The following is an 18,340-nucleotide window of genomic DNA, read 5'->3' as shown; positions in this document are numbered from 1 at the left end:
AGCCGGTATCAAGCAGAGTACCCCAAGGGTCGGTCCTGGGGCCGGTTTTGTTCAATATCTTCATTAATGATCTGGAGGATGGTGTGGATTGCACCCCAGCAAGTTTGCAGATGACACTAAACTGATTGATTGATACGCTGGTTGATACGCTGGAGGGTAGGGACAGGATACAGAGGGACCTAGACAAATTAGAGGATTGGGCCAAAAGAAATCAGATGAGGTTCAACAAACACAAATGCAGAGTCCTGCACTTAGGAAGGAAGAATCCCATGCACTGCTACAGACTAGGGACTGAGTGGCTAGGCAGCGGTTCTGCAGAAAAGGACCTAGGGGTTACGGTGTATGAGAAGCTGGATATGAGTCAACAGTGTGCCCTTGTTGCCAAGAAGGCTAATGGCATTTTGGGCTGTATAAGTAGGAGCATTGCCAGCAGATCAAGGGACATGATCATCTCCCTCTATTCGACATTGGTGAGGCCTCATCTGGAGTACTGTGTCCAGTTTTGGGCCCCACACTACAAGAAAGATGTAGAAAAATTGGAAAGAGGGCAACAAAAATGATTAGGGGGCTGGAGCACATGACTTATGAGGAGAGGCTGAGGGAACTGGGATTATTTAGTCTGCAGAAGAGAAGAATGAGGGTGGATTTAATAACTGCTTTCAACTACCTGAAAGGGGGTTCCAAAGAGGATGGAACTAGACTGTTCTCAGTGGCACCAGATGATAGAACAAGGAGTAATGGTCTCAAGTTGCAGTGGGGGCGGTTTAGGTTGGATATTAGGAAAAACTTTTTCACTAGGAAAGTGGTGAAGCACTGGAATGGGTTACCTAGGGAGGTGGTGAAATCTCCTTCCGTAAAGGTTTTTAAGGTCAGGCTTGACAAAGCCCTGGCTGGGATGATTTAGTTGGGGATTAGGTCCTGCTTTGAGCAGGGGGTTGGACTAGATGACCTCCTGAGGTCCTTTCCAACCCTGATATTCTATGATTCTCCCTTCTAACATTGTGGACCAGTTACTGTGAAAGCTCTGTGTCCTAATCCTTGAGGCTGACAATTTCACTGCAAGGCCTTTCTATTTGCACAGACTTTTGGGAGGAGGGAGGTTGAGGATTATGATGGTTGGTTGGGGAAGTTGCTGTTTGGTAGGACAATCTGGAGGGAAGTTGTTGCTGTGACTTTTGAATTTTTATTCCTTTGATTATTTCTGTTTTAAATTCTATAACACCTAGAACTATGAAATGAAGGTTACTTGTTGTAACTGGAGTTCTTCAGGATAGTCTCTGCATATTCACTCTCTTGGGACGCAGTGCAGCTCGGACAGTGGAACCCTCTGGTAGGAGTACCTGTTAGAGAGCTCACAGGCCCCTCCTATCATTCCTTAAACATCTGAGCCTGTTCTAAGGGCAAGGTTATGAAAGGAGATATAGCGCCATCTGCTTCCTCAGTTCCTTTCAACTGAAGCAGATGGACAGGCATGGATCTCTTGGATCCATAGCTTCTGGGTAAATGCATTTCCAGTTCACTGTTCTTTTAGAATAGTTAGTTTATAGTTTATAGTTATTAGCGTTAGATTAAATTTTTAGGATACTTTTTAGATACTCATGGGACTCGGTACCAGTGTCGATGGTGGATCTGAAGATGAAGAAACATGGCTTTAAAAGATGTACATCATTCCACACAGTCTTCCCAGCTTCAAATGCCCACACAAGATTTCTCAGGTGCCCTGGGGAAGAACATTCTCCTTTGCATTGTGCTACCTGCAGCACATTCATGCCCTGGGACCAGAAGGAGAGAAAAAATAGATTCCAAGCTCTCTTATTGCAGGAGGCTTTGACTGGTGGTATGGAAGAGATCTGAAGGAAGAGACTCATAAACTTTAAGGTTAGAAGCGAACATCATGATTATCTAGTCTGAGCTGCACATTTCAGGCCACAGAACCTCACCCCACCCACTCCTGTAATAGACAGGAGGCCTGACTCCAAGTACTTCCAGATTGAAGAAGACTAGTATGGTAAAGGCGTTTGCCTTGGCACCAACCTTCAGTTCCAGGTCAACTGAGCTTTTGGCAGCTAAGTCATCTGATCTGGCTCCTAGACGCTTACAACCCTCCTCTGTATTAAAATCTCAGATACGAAGAAGTCATCAGAAACGAGTACTTCAGTTTGTTGAGTTCCCATTATTAAAGTGATGGTGCAGGTTCATGCAGATCTGCAATGTGTCTCAGAGCTGACTAGCTTACCAATTAAGATAATGAAGAGATCAACTGAGGGAAAAGTCTGATATGGAACATTGTATTGGATATGTCTCTAGAGACCATACTACCACTGCCCAAGACTCCAACCAGTTCTCCAAGAAAGACTCTCTCACCTTTACCCCTTTTACAAATTCCAACTTCCATTATATCACCTATAGTACCATTATCAGATCACATTCCGAAGAGGAGTTTGATCTGGTTATGATTTCAAATATCAATCCTTTTCCTTCAAAGCAGGAGCTTCAGTTTGAGACTCAGAGACATCCCCTGCCTCAGGTAATGAGATGAAATCAAACTGGATTGGGAAGGTTGGCACAGGCAACCTTGGATGCCATGGGCATGTTGGCCAAATCCCAGTTATCCTTACTACTCTCAAAAGTCAGGATGCCCAGTTCCAGATCAGTCGAAACCTAGATCTACAGATCCGAGACACTTGGATCCTGAACATTTGGAACAGATAGTCAGGCAGTGTACCCCTAACTTGGTACCTGATAAACTTTCTGAGGAAGAAGAGGATCCATCCCATCAAGTGGAATTTCAGCAACAAGAGCAAGAGTTTGAGGGTGATTCTTTCCCCGGCAAGAGTGTGGGTGTTGTTTCAGCATCATCTCCTTCTGAGTACAACTGGTGGACAGAATGGTGACAACTTTGAAGTTACCATCAGTGCCTTTAGAGGAAGCCACCCATCCAGTTTTTGACATCTTCGGTACCACTACAAGAAACAAAGTATCTTTACCAACACTTTAAGGACTTTGGCAACCAGCTAAATCGGTATGGTCCAATCCAACTTCCTGTCAGCCAATTTCAAAGGTTAACAAATTATATCCAATGCCTTATGCGGAATTCTCCGGATTTTGTGTTCATTCTAATTCATTTTTTGTAGCAGCTAACACTCCAAAGATCTAAGACTGGTCATTTACATTTCACTCCTTATAAAAGAAAAGGTAAAAAGTTAGATTCTTTAGAAAATAAATTATTCTTTTCAGCTTCTTTGAACATTAGAGTGACCAATCACCAAGAGGTCATGTCAAAGTGCCAATTCTGCCTTTGGGAAAAGATTTCTGTTTTCACCAAAAATCTTCCAGAGTATCAATGGAAACTAGATAATGACCTCCTAAAAGAAGGTCAAAACGTTGCAAAGAATGCATCTGGGGCTACTTTGATGTATCAGACACTGCAGCCAGATTGGCTGTTTCTTCCATAACTCTCTGCAAACATGAGTGGCTAAGGGCTCTCTCTCAGCCTGTAGAGACAAAGTCTAGAATAGAGGATCTTCCTTTCAACAGAAATGGTCTATTCAGTGTTAAAACTGATGAAGTTTTAGAAAAAGATGAGAGAAACACAGTCTACCACGAGATCTTTGAAATTGTTACAAGCTTTTACAAGAAGAACTCCTGCTCCTATGTTTAGATATCACAGGCATTACTGTGTTGTTGTTGTTCTTCATTTTACTACACTCAGAGAAGACAGCAGCAACAAAATCAACAGCAATCCTTCTCTCAGTTTCAACAGAGGAAGAGATCCTTCAAACTTCAGATGACGACGAAGGCCTCTTCAGCTACATCTTTGTTGACTAATGTTACACTGCAAGTTTGACATAAGGATCAAGAGCTGCAAACCAATCTTGGAATATTCTACCCTTGTTTTTTAGAGACCAGGACTATGAATAGGTGTTTTTAATTATAAATGTGAAGAGTAAGTAAATATAATTACATGTGTGAGTGTGGATGGACACACACAGGCTTGGGCATTATCGCAGGCATCATTTTGTAGTTCTGTAACAGGAGCCAAGAACATATGAGATGGCCATAAAAGCTTGACAATCTTGATATACTCCTTGCTCTCCACCTTTGGGGAAGAAGCTACTCTACCACAGAGTCCAAGATGAGCTCCAGAGAAGAATAAGATTTTCAAAAGTGCCCAAAAGTATTAGAATAAAAAATCTGAATTGAAAATCAATGACACTTGTGCTCCTAACTCAATCAGGTGTTTTTGAAAATCCCTCCCAAAGCATTTTAACATGCCAATGCTTGCTTCAAAGCCACAATGACCTGAATATTTTGCACCTGCATAACACTTTGAGATTTTGCAGCAATACTTGAAACCTGATCCAATTCAGACTGCTTTGAAGCAAAATCCTTACTGGTGGTGGGACAATCATTCAACTTTGGAATCTATTTAAAGGCTTTGTGATCTGCCTGAGAGTCAGACTTATTGGAGAGGTTAGGAAAGCCCTACAGCACTCCACCCATGATCCGATGGCAACATCTGAACAGATTCAACAGTGTTATGATACTCGAGAAGGCAATGTGTTTGCTCATCTGTCATCAGCTTCTTCTGATGGTAGCATTTTAAGCCAATTGGGCTGTGTTTTCAGTAGGCCAGTCTTTATTTTCCCTAAAAAAGGAAATACTGACCACTATGAAAAATGCAAACCCCGGAAAACCTTCCTAAAGAGAGCCCAAAGCAGGCTAAAGTAAAAACTATGAAAATTTGAAACTGAAATATATCTATATATTTTTATATATACATATTTTTTCCAGCTGCTTTCCTCTGCCCTTCATGGGCAGCACTGTATCAGTGCTTCGGGTTCACAGTTGCTTTAGTGCAAGGAAGCTGACACCCTTGTTTCTGAATTTGATAAAATGATATCAATTAGTCCAGTCTTATAGTAGGCCAAAATAATCTGGAACAATTTTTCTATTTAGCAAATGTGAGGGATCCTGCTGGTACAGAAACACTAATATATGAATGTAATCAGTGATGATCTGAGCTGGACAGTAAAGGACTAGAAAATGGGGAAAGTACCAGTACATTATAAAGGCTTCTGCACAGCAGAGAGTTACCTTATGAAGATTTTGGTAATCTCGAGTTTCCAAGAAAAAAGGGGGTGGTGATTCCCTCTTCTTTTCTTGGGTAAAGTGAAGGAACCTTGAGTCAGGAACCACTGATTAAAGAAAACCTAACATAACAGGTGAGGTGGTACAATTGGCATTTGGTTGGGAGATGGAGCCAGAATTTAGGTTAGAAGAGGCCTAAGGTAGGATGCAAACACCACCTGTTTCTCTGACAACCTTAACACCTTTTCGACCCTTACCTTATACCCTGAGCAGACAGGTGCTACGAGTAAAAGTGAAGCGAGTTTGAACAAACTATTCCCAGCAAAAAAGATTTAGATTTGTTTCTTTTTTTGTCCTTTTGTAACGTAAGTTATACAAAGTTTAGCTGTTCCTGTGTGATTATTAACAACTCCTGACATCTTTGTCATAGCACTAGCGTGAAAAAACTGACAATGAAATCCTGGTTGCTTTGAAGTCAATGGCAAAGCTTCCTTTGACTTCAATGGGGCCAGGATTTCGTCCTCAGTTTGTACCTGGTCTGCATGGATCCAGCTGGCATATGATAGAATGATTATGTAGTTAATAAACTATGCCACCTTGTTTGCACTAGGTAAGTTCATAACGTTGGTCAAGCGACTTCACTAAGTAACAAGAGAGAAAACCTGATGACAAAGACTGTACTGGCAGAAACTCAATTCTTCAGTTTGTGGCATGTAAGCAAATAGTTATTTTAGCATGCAAAATGCTTATGTAAATACTACGTATACCTTAGGTGGTGGGTGTGCTGTGTTTATATGCCAATTATATATCAGTTTGCCTGTTGAGCAACTTCACTGGATGACAAGTGATTAAACAGGTTGTCAATGAACAGATAATGGATTACTTTGGTTAGCATTTGGAATGTGCCACTAATAGCTCGGGCAAGTACTGCGTGCAGCTTGGGTGGGTAGTAAACTAAACATTAAAGTATGGGCATCAACAATTTTTTAGGGACACCACAATCTGCCTAAAATGGATGAACCTATACTCTAAAACACTAAAAGATTAACAAGGTTTTAATTGTTAATAATTTTAATATACAATGCATGAAAATTTTACCAGGTGCCTATCCACTGGTTAGTAGGTTTTGTCTTCCAGATGTAGCTATTATGATGAGGTTACCACCACCACAAAGGTTAAAAGGAAAACTCCCCAATGAGAAGCTAAGTCCCAAGCCAATCCCAGCTTCTGGGAAAGGTGGGGGGATGTTTGGGGGCATTCCTGGACTCTGCTTGTGACTTCATCTTTGTTCTCCACCTTTGTCAAGTATGGGGTCTGATAAATATGAAGTGCTACCCATTTCTAACTGCAGAGCTTCCTGTCTCTTACACTCTCTCCACAGCTTGCAGCTGCTGTAAGGGAGGAGGGTCTCCACCACGCTATCTATCCCATCGAGCTTCCTTGATGCTGTGAGTGGGGTGAGTTTCCTTTCCTAGCTCCTTTCCTAGTGGGGAGGAGGAAAACAGGTCTTTGTTCCCCAGCCCCTCTCAGTAATCTCCATCCCTTCTAAACTTCTCCAGCGCTGTCCCTGCAGCTGCTCCTTGCCATTCCAAGCAGCAGCATGAAAGTAACACCACTCTTGAGTTTCACTGCTCTTCAGATGGATTTGAACAGTAACAGTGAAATGTACGAATCTTGAAACTGTTTAGAGTTGTGGTTACAAACTATGGACAGCAGACCACTTGCTGGTAGAGACCTGGCTAATTACACATTGCTGGCTCCTCTCCCTTGCTTCCACCTGCTATACTGCAGTGAAAGACAGCTAAACATACATTCAATACTTTCTTAATATTATTGTGTTATATAAGCAATTATATAGCTCCCACAGGGATGTTATTTGGTGTTATTTCAAGGGGAAGGGATGTAGTCAATGGGGCAGTGGGCCTGATTCTCAGTTGCCCTGCACTATGTCATTCACTGGTGGGAACTGTAAAACACTGCCAGCTGAGAATGATGGTATTTCATACCCACTCTGCACTGGTGTGAATGAATGTATGTATGCAGAGCAATGGGGTATCTGGCTCTGTAGCTCTGTTAAGACGTGGGTTACACCATGAAAGTGTTTGGGAACCACCGAATGGGATCACTGGTACTCTCTGTCTGCATACTCAGAAAGACAATGCTGCTTTGGTTTACATTCTGCTCTCACTTGGAAGGTAATTAGTAACTTATTTTTTATTAAATGAAAAATTAAATTCTGCACAAATAGATGTTTTTGATCTCATGCTCTCCAGGGAAAGCTTTAGTTGCTGCCAGAGAAGAGCAAACGCTCTGTCATGTACATCCAACATAAAAAATAAGACAGAAATTGAGTTAATATAAAACAGAATACAAAAAATAAGGAGAGAATTAATATACTAAAGATTCTATCCACAAATGCAAGGAGCATGGCAGACAAGCAGAAAGTACTAAATAACAGACTATGATCTAGTAGGCATAACTAAAACCTGGTGGAATGACTCTCAGAACTGAAATGTCAGTATAAATTGGTATAGCTAAGGCTGAGAGTTTGTCATGGAGGTCATGGAAGTCACAGATTCCGTGACTTTCCATGACCACCGTGACTTCTGCAGCAACTGGTGTGGCTGGCCCGGGGGCCACCTAAGCAGCTCAGGCAGTCCCTGGGCCAGCCGCACCAGCTGCTGCTAGGGCAGTCTCGGGCCACCGCGCCTCCCTCCCCAACAGCAGCCGGAGTTTGGGTGTGGGAAGGGGCTCAGGGCCGGCGAGTGGGAGGGGGCAAGGGCTCTAGTTGGCGCTTAGCCCGGAGGACTCCCAGACGAGGTGACAGGGCCTCGGCTCCTAGGCGGAGGTGTGGCTCTGCGCACTGCCTCCCCCTGCAGGCATCACCCCCACAGCTCCCATTGGCCAATGGGAGCTGCAGAGCTGGCACTCGGGGCAGAGGCAGCGCGCAGAGTTGCCTGGCCACGCCTCCACCTAGGAGCTGAGGGAGGGGGATGTTGCCACTTCTGGGGAGGCACGGAGTCAGGTAGGGAGCCTGCCACCCTGCGCTCCTCCCCCCAGCACCCACAGCACCCCCAGGATGCCCTCTCCGCTAAGATTTAGTCAAGGGTATCTAGTATAAGTCATGGACAGGTCATGGGCCATTAATTTTTATTTACTGCCCGTGACCTGTCCATGACTTTTACTAAAAATACCTGTGACTAAAACGTAGCCGTAGGTACAGCTTTTAGGAGACAGAAAAAGAAGAGTTTCAGAGTAACAGCCGTGTTAGTCTGTATTCGCAAAAAGAAAAGGAGTACTTGTGGCACCTTAGAGACTAACCAATTTATTTGAGCATAAACTTTTGTGAGCTACAGCTCACTTCATCGGATGCATACTGTGGAAAGTACACAAGATCTTTTTATACACACAAAGCATGAAAAAGTGGGTGTTTACCACTACAAAAGGTTTTCTCTCCCCCCATCCCACTCTCCTGCTGGTAATAGCTTATCTAAAGTGATCACTCTCCTTACAATGTGTATGATAATCAAGTTGGGCCATGGCTTCAGGGGGATCGTTCCTTTCACACTAGAAATAAAGTAATAAACAGACTAATGTACAGTACTGCCAACTCTAAGAATTGTAAGTTAAATCCCCCCGAATCATGGGACTGGTTTAAAAATAATGAGATTTTAAAGAAACAATACATTGCAATGTGCTTTGGTCTGCTGCCTGAGCTGGTAGGAGGAAGCTGACCACCGCCGATATACATGAAATTATTTCACGTTCAAAATTCAAACTTACATGCACAGTATTCTCAACCCAAGTGTTCAAAAATCATGAGTGAGGCCTTAAGATGGTCTTAAAAACCATGAGATTTTATTAAAAACAATGTTGTTAGTTCTTTAAATTTGTTGTCTGGTTCCTGAGCCTTCAGGGTGCACTCAGTTCATGTTTTCCAGCTTTTCTCTGCAAACACAATACTTTTTTTTTTTTTTTTTTAAATGAAAGCTGGGATTCTCTCGTAATCAGATGATTCTTAGAGCTGGAGCATTAAGAAAAATGCCAAATATCACAAGATACACATTAAAATCATGAGCATTGGCAACACTGCATGTACCCATAATGTACACACAAAAACATGGGTATGCAGGATTCACTGCGCTCAAATAGGTTAGGGAGCTGCTGTCTTCATGAATTCACAGACTTGAATGCCAGAAGGGACCATAAGATATTCTAGTCCGACCTCTTGCATATCATAGGCCACAGAATTTCACCCAATAACCCCTGTACTGAATCCAGTAACCTGGGGTTGACTAATGCATAACTTGGGTCTTCCTGAAGCATATATCCCAGAAAGGCATCCAGTCTTGATCTGAAGACTTCAAGAGATGGAGCACCCAACATTTTCCTTGGTAGTTTGTTCCAATACTTAATCACCCTCACTGTTAGAAAATGTAACCTTTCTCTGTTAGATTAAAGAGCCCTTCTCCCTGTGAAGGTCCTTATACACGGTTACCAAGTCACCTCTCAACCTTCTTTTTCATATGCTAAACAGACTGAGCTCTTCAAGGCCGTCAAATAATTTTTCTGGCTCTTTTCTGAAACTCCTAATTTTTCAATTTCTTTCCCTCTCTATCCATCTTCCTCTTGCCTTCTTATACTCCATGGCCCACTCAGGCTTGCCCAGTCTGCTGTTCTGCACCTCTTCACCATATTTTCCCTTACAATCTCCTACCCCTCAGATTCTCCCATCTATGTCACATATTGCCCTATACCTCCAGTTTTCATTCTGCCTCCCGCATCTCTCTGCAATCCTCCTTCAGTGCCCTCTAACGATCCACATTCCTCTCTCCTCTTAGCTTCCTGTTCATTTCCAAACTATAGAGCCTAGAGACTATCACCATCCCTGAGGGCAGCCTGACTTCAGTCCCACAAGAAACTATAGGGAATTATGGTCAATTTTACGAAAGGCAGCCTCACTTCTGCTTCCAGCTTCTGTAGGGAAATAGTGACCGTCTTAACTGAAGGCAGCCTATGACATAAGTTCTATTGGAGATTTAGAAAAAAGTTTGCAAGGCTGCTGGTGAATGCTGGGAGATTGTGAGAAGCTATTAAAAAAACAAAATATATATTGGGAAACTCAAGATAATAGACCTGACAAAGCTGAATACAGGAGAAATGCCAGGACCAAGGGATCTGGGTCATAGGCTAGGTTGGCAAGGATATTAGAGAAACAAACCCCTTTTTACTATTTGTGAACACAGAATAACATTAGCTCTTAGGAACAAACTGCAATTTTTCCCTTTGAAAAACAGAATGGAAATGAGCATAAGAATGGCCATACTGGGTCAGACCAAAGGTCCATCAAGCCCAGCATCCTGTCCTCTGACAGTGACCAATGGCAGGTGCCCCAAAGGGAATGAACAGACAGGTTATCATAAAGTGATCCATGCCCTGTCACCCAATCCCAGCTTCTGGCAAACAGAGACTAGGGAAACCATTCCTGCCCATCCTGGCTAATGGCCATTGATGGACCTATCTTCCATGAATCTATCCAGCTCCCTTTTGAACCTTGTTATAACACTGGCCTTCACAACACCCTCTGGCAAGGAGTCCCAGAGGTTGACAGTGCGTTGCATGAAAAAATACTTTCCTGTGTTTGTTTTAAAACTGCTACCTATTAATTTCATTTGATGGCCCCTTGTTCTTGTATTATGAGGAGTAAATAACACGTCCTTATTTACTTTCTCTATACCACTCATGATTTTATAGACCTCTATCATATCCCCCCTTAGTCGCGTCTTTTCCAAGTTGAAAAGTCCCATTTTATCAATCTCTCCTCATATGGAAGCTGTTCTATACCCCTAATCATTTCTGTTGCCCTTTTCTGAACCTTTTCCAATTCCAATATATCTTTTTTGAGATGGGGCGACCACATCTGCATGCAATATTCAAGGTGTGGGTGTACCATGGATTTATATAGAGGCAATATGATATTTTCTGTCTTATTATCTATCCCTTTCTTGATGATTCCCAACATTCTGTTCGCTTTTTTGACTGCCACTGCACATTGAGTTGATGATTTCATAGAACTATCTAGAATGACTCCAAGATCTCTTTCTTGAGTGATTTAAAATGATTTCTTCAAAGCTGATTTTTGACCAAATGAGGTAAGCCGCAGCAGCTAGGGGTTTAGAATGCAGACCATTCTAATGCCAATCATATGATCCATCCCAACTACTACTAATATACTTTTTTTTTCCTGTTTCACCACCATTTCAGAAATGTTTATTTGAATATGAAATTGCTCAATGAGTGCAGTATAATATCAACAGATTATTATTAACGACTTAGCCTTAGACCAATGAGCAAAAATCCAAAATGTGTTACAATAAAACAAAACTAAATCTGGAATTATACAATAACAACAACAACATATAAAGATGAAAAAGGACATAAACAATTAAACCATATATGATCACCATGACACATGCCTTTCCCTTATTTTAGTGGCTGACCATGCAAATAGGGCATCTGCTCGAATCACAGATATATCATCAGATGCCAACAAATATTCTAGTTTTTAAGAGGTCATAGAAAAAGGTATCCGGGACAAAAACACAGAAAGTCATTTTGACCTCAAGTGGCAATACAGATTACAGTGTAATAAATAACCAGTAGTGTCTTCCTACTGCCCTCAGTCTCCTGGACAGAGTCCGTTACATTTCTCAGTGCCAGTATATTGGCCTTCTAAGTAAACTCTCTGCATGGATTGAAAACAGAGAGCTGTGAAGGGCCTTCTTAGCAAGTTATTGCACAAACTATCTAAATATCTGGCAAACCAGTAAGTCTTTTTAACAAGGGGAAACCAAGGTGACATATCTATAATAGAAATAACTGCCTTATACTATTGCTTATCAATATCCTCTATTCTTGACTTGATTATGGAGTTCTCATCTTCTCATCCGATGAAGTGAGCTGTAGCTCACGAAAGCTTATGCTCAAATAAATTGGTTAGTCTCTAAGGTGCCACAAGTACTCCTTTTCTTTTTGCGAATACAGACTAACACGGCTGTTACTCTGAAATCTCTCATGTTTAAACTTCAACCTAATTATTTCTCATTGTGACACCTAGAGAATGCAAGGAATTTTGAATATATTCTAACCAACAAAATTTACACGAGAAAGTCCTGCTGAGCTCTTCCTCTAGGCAAGTGCTGTGGGTGCATACCATGGGTGTAGTTTGGGAGGAACATGGGGGGCATTGCCCCCCCCCCAAACTGCAACCCTTGGGCAGGGCCCCCACACACAGCCCGGTTGACCTGGCTGGAGCTGCCTCCATGCCCCCAAATACAGAAGTCAAACTATGCCTATGGTGCATACTGTAATTATAAAGCCAAATATTAATATTGCGATGTTGCACTTTGGGCAGAATAGAACCCATGCCTAACTCGGCTCCAAGAAAAGCAGCAGGGGTATTATTTGGGAAACTGAGGATCTTCCTAAAGTATTTCTTTTAAATTACTTTCAGTCCCATGGGATCATTCCATTGCCATATTTCTGTGCTGTACAAAATTTGAGCACATACCTTAGACACAAAACACACTAGGGGCAGGTTCAACTAACTTACCCCCACGGGTCCAGGTAAAATGCAACATAGCGTGGATTGAATTTGAGGCTTTTTCTTTCATTACCTGAAGATGTTGATCCCACACACCATTTTGTGAGAACCAGACACCTATGTAAGGGAAAGAGCTAACTTGTTCAATATATTGCTCATCAATCCTCCATTTATGTAACCACCATCTTCAGCTAAAGACATTTACTTTAGTTTTTGAATAATTTATCGAGAGGCCCTCCCACTGGCAATATGAACGAAATGCATTTAATAAACTCTTCGGGCCCACTGGTGTTTGTGATAACAAAACCACGTCATCTGCATATAATACAACAGACAGAGTGATTCATGATTTTAGGGGGACAGAATTGATCCTTTTTTAATGCTAAAAAACATGATAGATATGAAAATTAAAACAAAAAGGGGCTACAAAGACAGGCCTGCTGAACCTCCTCTGTAACTGGGATGGAATCAGTTTATTTCCCACACAGGCCTATACTTTTCTGCCCAATCCTTTAATCTCCCCAAAAGCTACCTAGTGTAAATTTTTAAAACAACATCCAATACACTAACTGGGCAGTAATTCTACACATCATTGGAAATGGAAAAGACTGATTGACTGGAAAACTGCTGATCAACTCTTAACACACTTGAAAAATCCACTCATGGTGGATTATAACTATACTGCTGGGTAACCAACCTGCTTTCAGACATGCATAATGAAAGATGTTCCTAAGTTACAAAGGACAATGGAGACCCAGAAAGAAGACTCCAGCCTCTAAAACGATAGCTAAAGAGTTGGTGGGGATCTTTGCCCGAGTGAGGCTATCAAAGGAGATATTAACAGACCAAGGTACCCCATTTATGTCGAAGCTAATGAAGGACCTCTGTACGCTGCTCCATATACATACCCTGAGAACTTCAGTCTATCATTCGCAGACCGATGGGCTGGTAGAAAGGTTTAACTGAACCCTCAAGGCAATGATAAGGAAAGTAGTAAGTCGAGACGAGAAGGATTGGGACACCCTACTACCCTACCTTATGTTTGAATCTGGGAGGTACCTCAGGCCTCAACTGGGTTTCTCCTCTTTGAATTATTATATGGACGCCACCCCCATGGCATACTAGATATTGCAAAAGAAATCTGGGAAGAGGAACCCAACGAGGGGAGAAATATAACTGACTATGTGTTGCAGATGCGAGAACGGATAGCCCGGGTCACCCCTATTGTACGGGAACATTTGGAAAAGGCGCAGGAGGCCCAGCGAACCCATTACAATCGCCAGGAAAAAGTCTGACAGTTCCAACCAGGGGATTGGGTGATGGTGTTGGTACCCACAGCAGAAAGCAAGCTTTTGGCCCAATGGCAGGAGCCCTATGAGGTGGCTGAACCCATGGGGGAAGTAACCTACAAGGTGTGGCAGCCAGGGCGCTGGAAACAAGAACAAATTTATCACATTAACCTCTTAAAGCCTTGGCACCAACGAGAGGCGTGTGTAGTGGCTCAAGAGACCCTGATCCAGGGAAATAATATGCAGGAGCAGATCAGGATACCCACTGATCTGACACCAAACCAGAAGAAGGAGGTAACTGAGATGATCAACCAATACCAGGATGTGTTTTCAACCAAACCAGGCTGGACCACCAAAGCATATCACCACATTATCACAGACCCTGGGGCAAAGGTAACTTTAAGGCCCTATCAGGTGCCAGCAGCAAAAAGGGAGGAGATCAAGGCAGAGGTAAAAAGGATGTTGGAGCTGGGAGTCATCGAAGAGTCCCACAGTCAGTGGTCAAGCCCGACTGTGTTGGTGCCCAAACCTGATGGCACCACTAGGTTTTGTAATGACTTTCGCCGGCTGAATGAGATATCCAAATTTGATGCATACCCCATACCCTGTATCAATGAGTTAGTTGACCACCTGGACAATGCCCGATTTTTGACCACCCTTGATTTAACAAAGGGGATACTGGCAGATTCCCCTTGCCAAAGATGCGAAAGAAAAGACGGCATTCTCTACACCAGAGGGTCTGTTTCAATATACTGTTCTTCCTTTTGGACTGCATGGGGCACCTGACACCTTTCAGCATCTTATCGACAAGCTCCTATGGCCCCATACCAGTTATGCAGCAGCATACCTGGATGATGTGATTATTCACACCCCCGACTGGGAAACCCACTTAGGAAAGGTGGAAGTGGTTCTGGACATGCTAAGACAGGCTGGCCTCACAGCCAACCCAGCCAAGTGTGCTATAGGGCTAGCTGAGGCTAAATACCTTGGCTACATTGTAGGAAGGGGCATGGTCAAACCCCAACTAAACAAACTAGAGGCTATCCAAAATTGGCCCCGGCTGAATCGGAAAAAGCAAGTCCGGGCATTCCTGGGTGTGGTGGGGTATTACCGATGATTTATTCCCCATTTTGCTACCAGAGCGAGTCCCCTGACAGACCTGATAAAAGCCCGGGATCCAGACATGGTGAAGTGGACAGATGCTGCAGAGAAAGCGTTCATGGATCTACAGACAGCCCTCTGCAGTAACCCCGTGCTTATAGCCCCAGACTTCAACAAAGAATTCATTTTACAAACAGATGCATCTGAAGTAGGATTGGGAGCGGTCCTATCACAGATGGTTGGAGATGAAGAACACCCAATCGTCTACCTCAGCAGGAAACTCCTCCAGAGAGAGTAGAAGTATGCCGTGGTTGAAAGAGAGTGCCTAACTGTGAAATGGGCCATGGAAACACTACATTATTACCTTCTGGGATGACGGTTTACCCTTGTGACCGACAATGCACTCCTCCAGTGGATGCAGCGAAATAAAGAGAAGAACGCAAGGGTGATCAGATGGTTCCTGTCCCTACAACCTTTTCAAATAACCATACAACACTGGGCTGGAAGCCACCATGGCAATGCAGATGGCTTGTCACAAGTACACTGCCTGACGTCCCAAGTTGCCCAACCCCATAGTGTTGAGCAGGGGGGGGGATATGTGACAGGGTCGGGCCAGATGGCTACAGGAGAGTAATTGAAGGCAGATATATTAACCCCTGGCTAAGTAGGTCCCTTTTTCCAAGCTCAGTAGGTCCCTTTTCCCAGAACAATCAGGAACCTTCTGGAGACAATTAAGACAGGCTGATTAGAACACCTGCAGCCAATCAAGAAGCTGCTAGAATCAATTAAGGAAGGCTAATCTGGGCACCTGGGTTTTAAAAAGGAGCTCACTTCAGTTTGTGGTGTGTGTGTGAGGAGCTGGGAGCAAGAGGCACTAGAAGCTGAGAGTGAGAACGCGGACTGTTGGAGGACTGAGGTGTACAAGCATTATCAGACACCAGGACGAAGGTCCTGTGGTGAGGAAAGAAGGTGTTGGGAGGAGGCCATGGGAAAGTAGCCCAGGGAGTTGTAGCTGTTGCACAGCTGTTCCAGGAGGCACTCTAGACAGCTACCTTCCACAAGCCCCTGGGCTGGAACCCGGAGTAGAGGGCGGGCCCGGGTTCCCCCCAAATCCTCCCAACTCCTGGTTAGACACAGGAGGAGTCGACCTGGACTGTGGGTTCAGAAAAATGGCCAAGCTGAGGGCTGCCGTGAAGCTCCAAGGTGAGCAAATCTGCCAATAAGCACAAGACCCACCAAGGTAGAGCAGGAACTTTGTCACGTAATCCTATCAGGTCAGAGAGGAATGAGAGAGGAAAGAGATTTTTAGTCAGACTGTTTAAAACTCTAATGTTGTTCATTTTATGTTAAATTACTTAACTCAAGCTTCTGATAAAAAAATTGGGAGAAAAGTTTTATTTGCTAATGAGTCATTCTCCTCTGCCACTTCAAATGGCAGCTAGGAATGCTTCTCTTCCAGTTTTCTAGTTCCCCCAAACAACCACAGGGCAACCCATCCCCACTCTGGGGCACCATATAGGGAGGAGTTCCCTCAACACCTGGAGGAACATAAAGAGAGAGAAAACCAGGCTCTCCATAGATCTAGTGGGCCATCCCGCCTCTGGGATAACAGCCTTTTCCTGCTGCTAACTAGTGTAGGTAGTCCTGTAGTTCAAGTGCAGGTACTCAAGTGTACTGCAGATTCAGGGTTCAAGCCTTGCTGATGTTGCATAATAGCAGATCATTCTTACAGCTGTACATAATATTTCCTTTTAAAAACACTTAGGAAATTACATTTTAAAAAAAACTATGGTAAAAGAACATTATTTAAGTTGCAAAGTCAAGCAAGGTTAAGGAAAGCCAAATTTATGGTTGCCCATGCAACCTCAATTCTACTCCTTTTTGCATATGCATTACGACATAATCTTTAATTATATGACCACATATTATTGTTTTTCACAGGACCTCTGTCTAATTCAATGTGCAGAATGGACACAGAAGCGGAGCAAATTAAGGTTGAATAAGCAACATTAAATCTGGCAATTCCTAACTTTTGAGTGCTTGACTTTTCAACCTAAGTAACACTGTTTCATCATAGCTTTTTAAAAAAATTTAATTGTTTAGATAACTTTTAAGATGATTTCTATTTAGAAGGTGAGTTTCTGTTTACAAGCCATGCTGTCACCTAAATAAATGCCAAGCCAAGGTTGAAATGACTGGTAGCCCATAATGCAGTTGTTACCAAATTGACAGGGACCACCTCAAATCCTTACAGGGTACTGATAGGTCTAAATATTGTATTTGAGACATAACTAGGTTAAAAAATGGTTTTTACTGAAAGATAAGCTGAAAGAGTTTGGAACAGTATAAACAACTTGCTGGATGAAATGAGAGGTTGAGGGGAATGTGTTTGTTGAATCACTAACATATTTACCGTAGTTGACCATTGCAGTAAAATACCACATAGTTGTGAGTCACTACTTTATGAACAGGAAGAATCCTCAAGCTATCACATAAATAACTAAAAGGATTCATTTATGTTAACAGATAGCTCCCTACAAATTTCCATTTAATTCTTTTAACCTAAAACATGGCTAAGAGTGTCTGAATCTTTTCCCAAACATAACTAATTCTGATCATTGCCAAGATGTCCCCTTCTTCTCCCTGAAAGAATCTTACATTTAGGCTGACAAAGTGTATGATGTATTTAGTACAATTTAAAGATGACCTGCAAAAGCAAATAAAAATTGCTTGTGCCCTTTTTTGTTTTCTTCTTATATACCCAGGGTCTGAAAAGTGCGGTATTTGGTTTACAGTTTTATTCAACTTGCTTTTTGCAATAGAAATACCTGAATTATCAAAGTCTTGTCATCTTCCATGTTTTTATAGAGGACTGTGTTGGAGGACTATAGAACTAGAACGGAAGTCTCCTCAGATCTCATCTGAACTGGCAAGGGAGAAGGAATGATTAACAAAGAAAAAATTTGTCCCAGGTGTCTGCCAGAAGCTTGAGTTAAATAAAAATGAACAAACAAATTTGAGTTTTTCTCAATTGCAAAGCTGCCAGTCTCTTGTCACTTACGATGCTATCATTCCTCTATTTCTCCAGTCATCCATAAAATCAGGGTAGATAAGACCTGGTGTTACTAACATAAAAAAACAACTTAGCAGACCCCTTACACACCAGTTTAAACCCAAAACAGTCAGGTCTTCTTTATACATCTTGAAGAAGCAAAAGAGGGCACAAATGTAATTTCTTCTCCTTTGTGGGTCACTT

At 42.6% G+C, this 18,340-nt stretch overlaps 1 protein-coding gene across 10 annotated transcripts in view; it reads right to left on the bottom strand.

Moving 5' to 3' along the window:
- Positions 1-18,340, bottom strand: part of STAU2 (staufen double-stranded RNA binding protein 2) — a 225,879-nt gene that overhangs the window by 74,448 nt on the left and 133,091 nt on the right. The gene's annotated exons all lie outside the window — the stretch shown is intronic.

The sequence above is a fragment of the Eretmochelys imbricata genome, chromosome 2 (genome assembly GCF_965152235.1).
Source record: "Eretmochelys imbricata isolate rEreImb1 chromosome 2, rEreImb1.hap1, whole genome shotgun sequence".
Classification (NCBI taxonomy): Eukaryota; Metazoa; Chordata; order Testudines; family Cheloniidae; genus Eretmochelys; species Eretmochelys imbricata.
The sequence above is the reverse complement of the archived record's forward strand: the minus strand, read 5'-3'. Positions and strand labels throughout refer to the sequence as shown.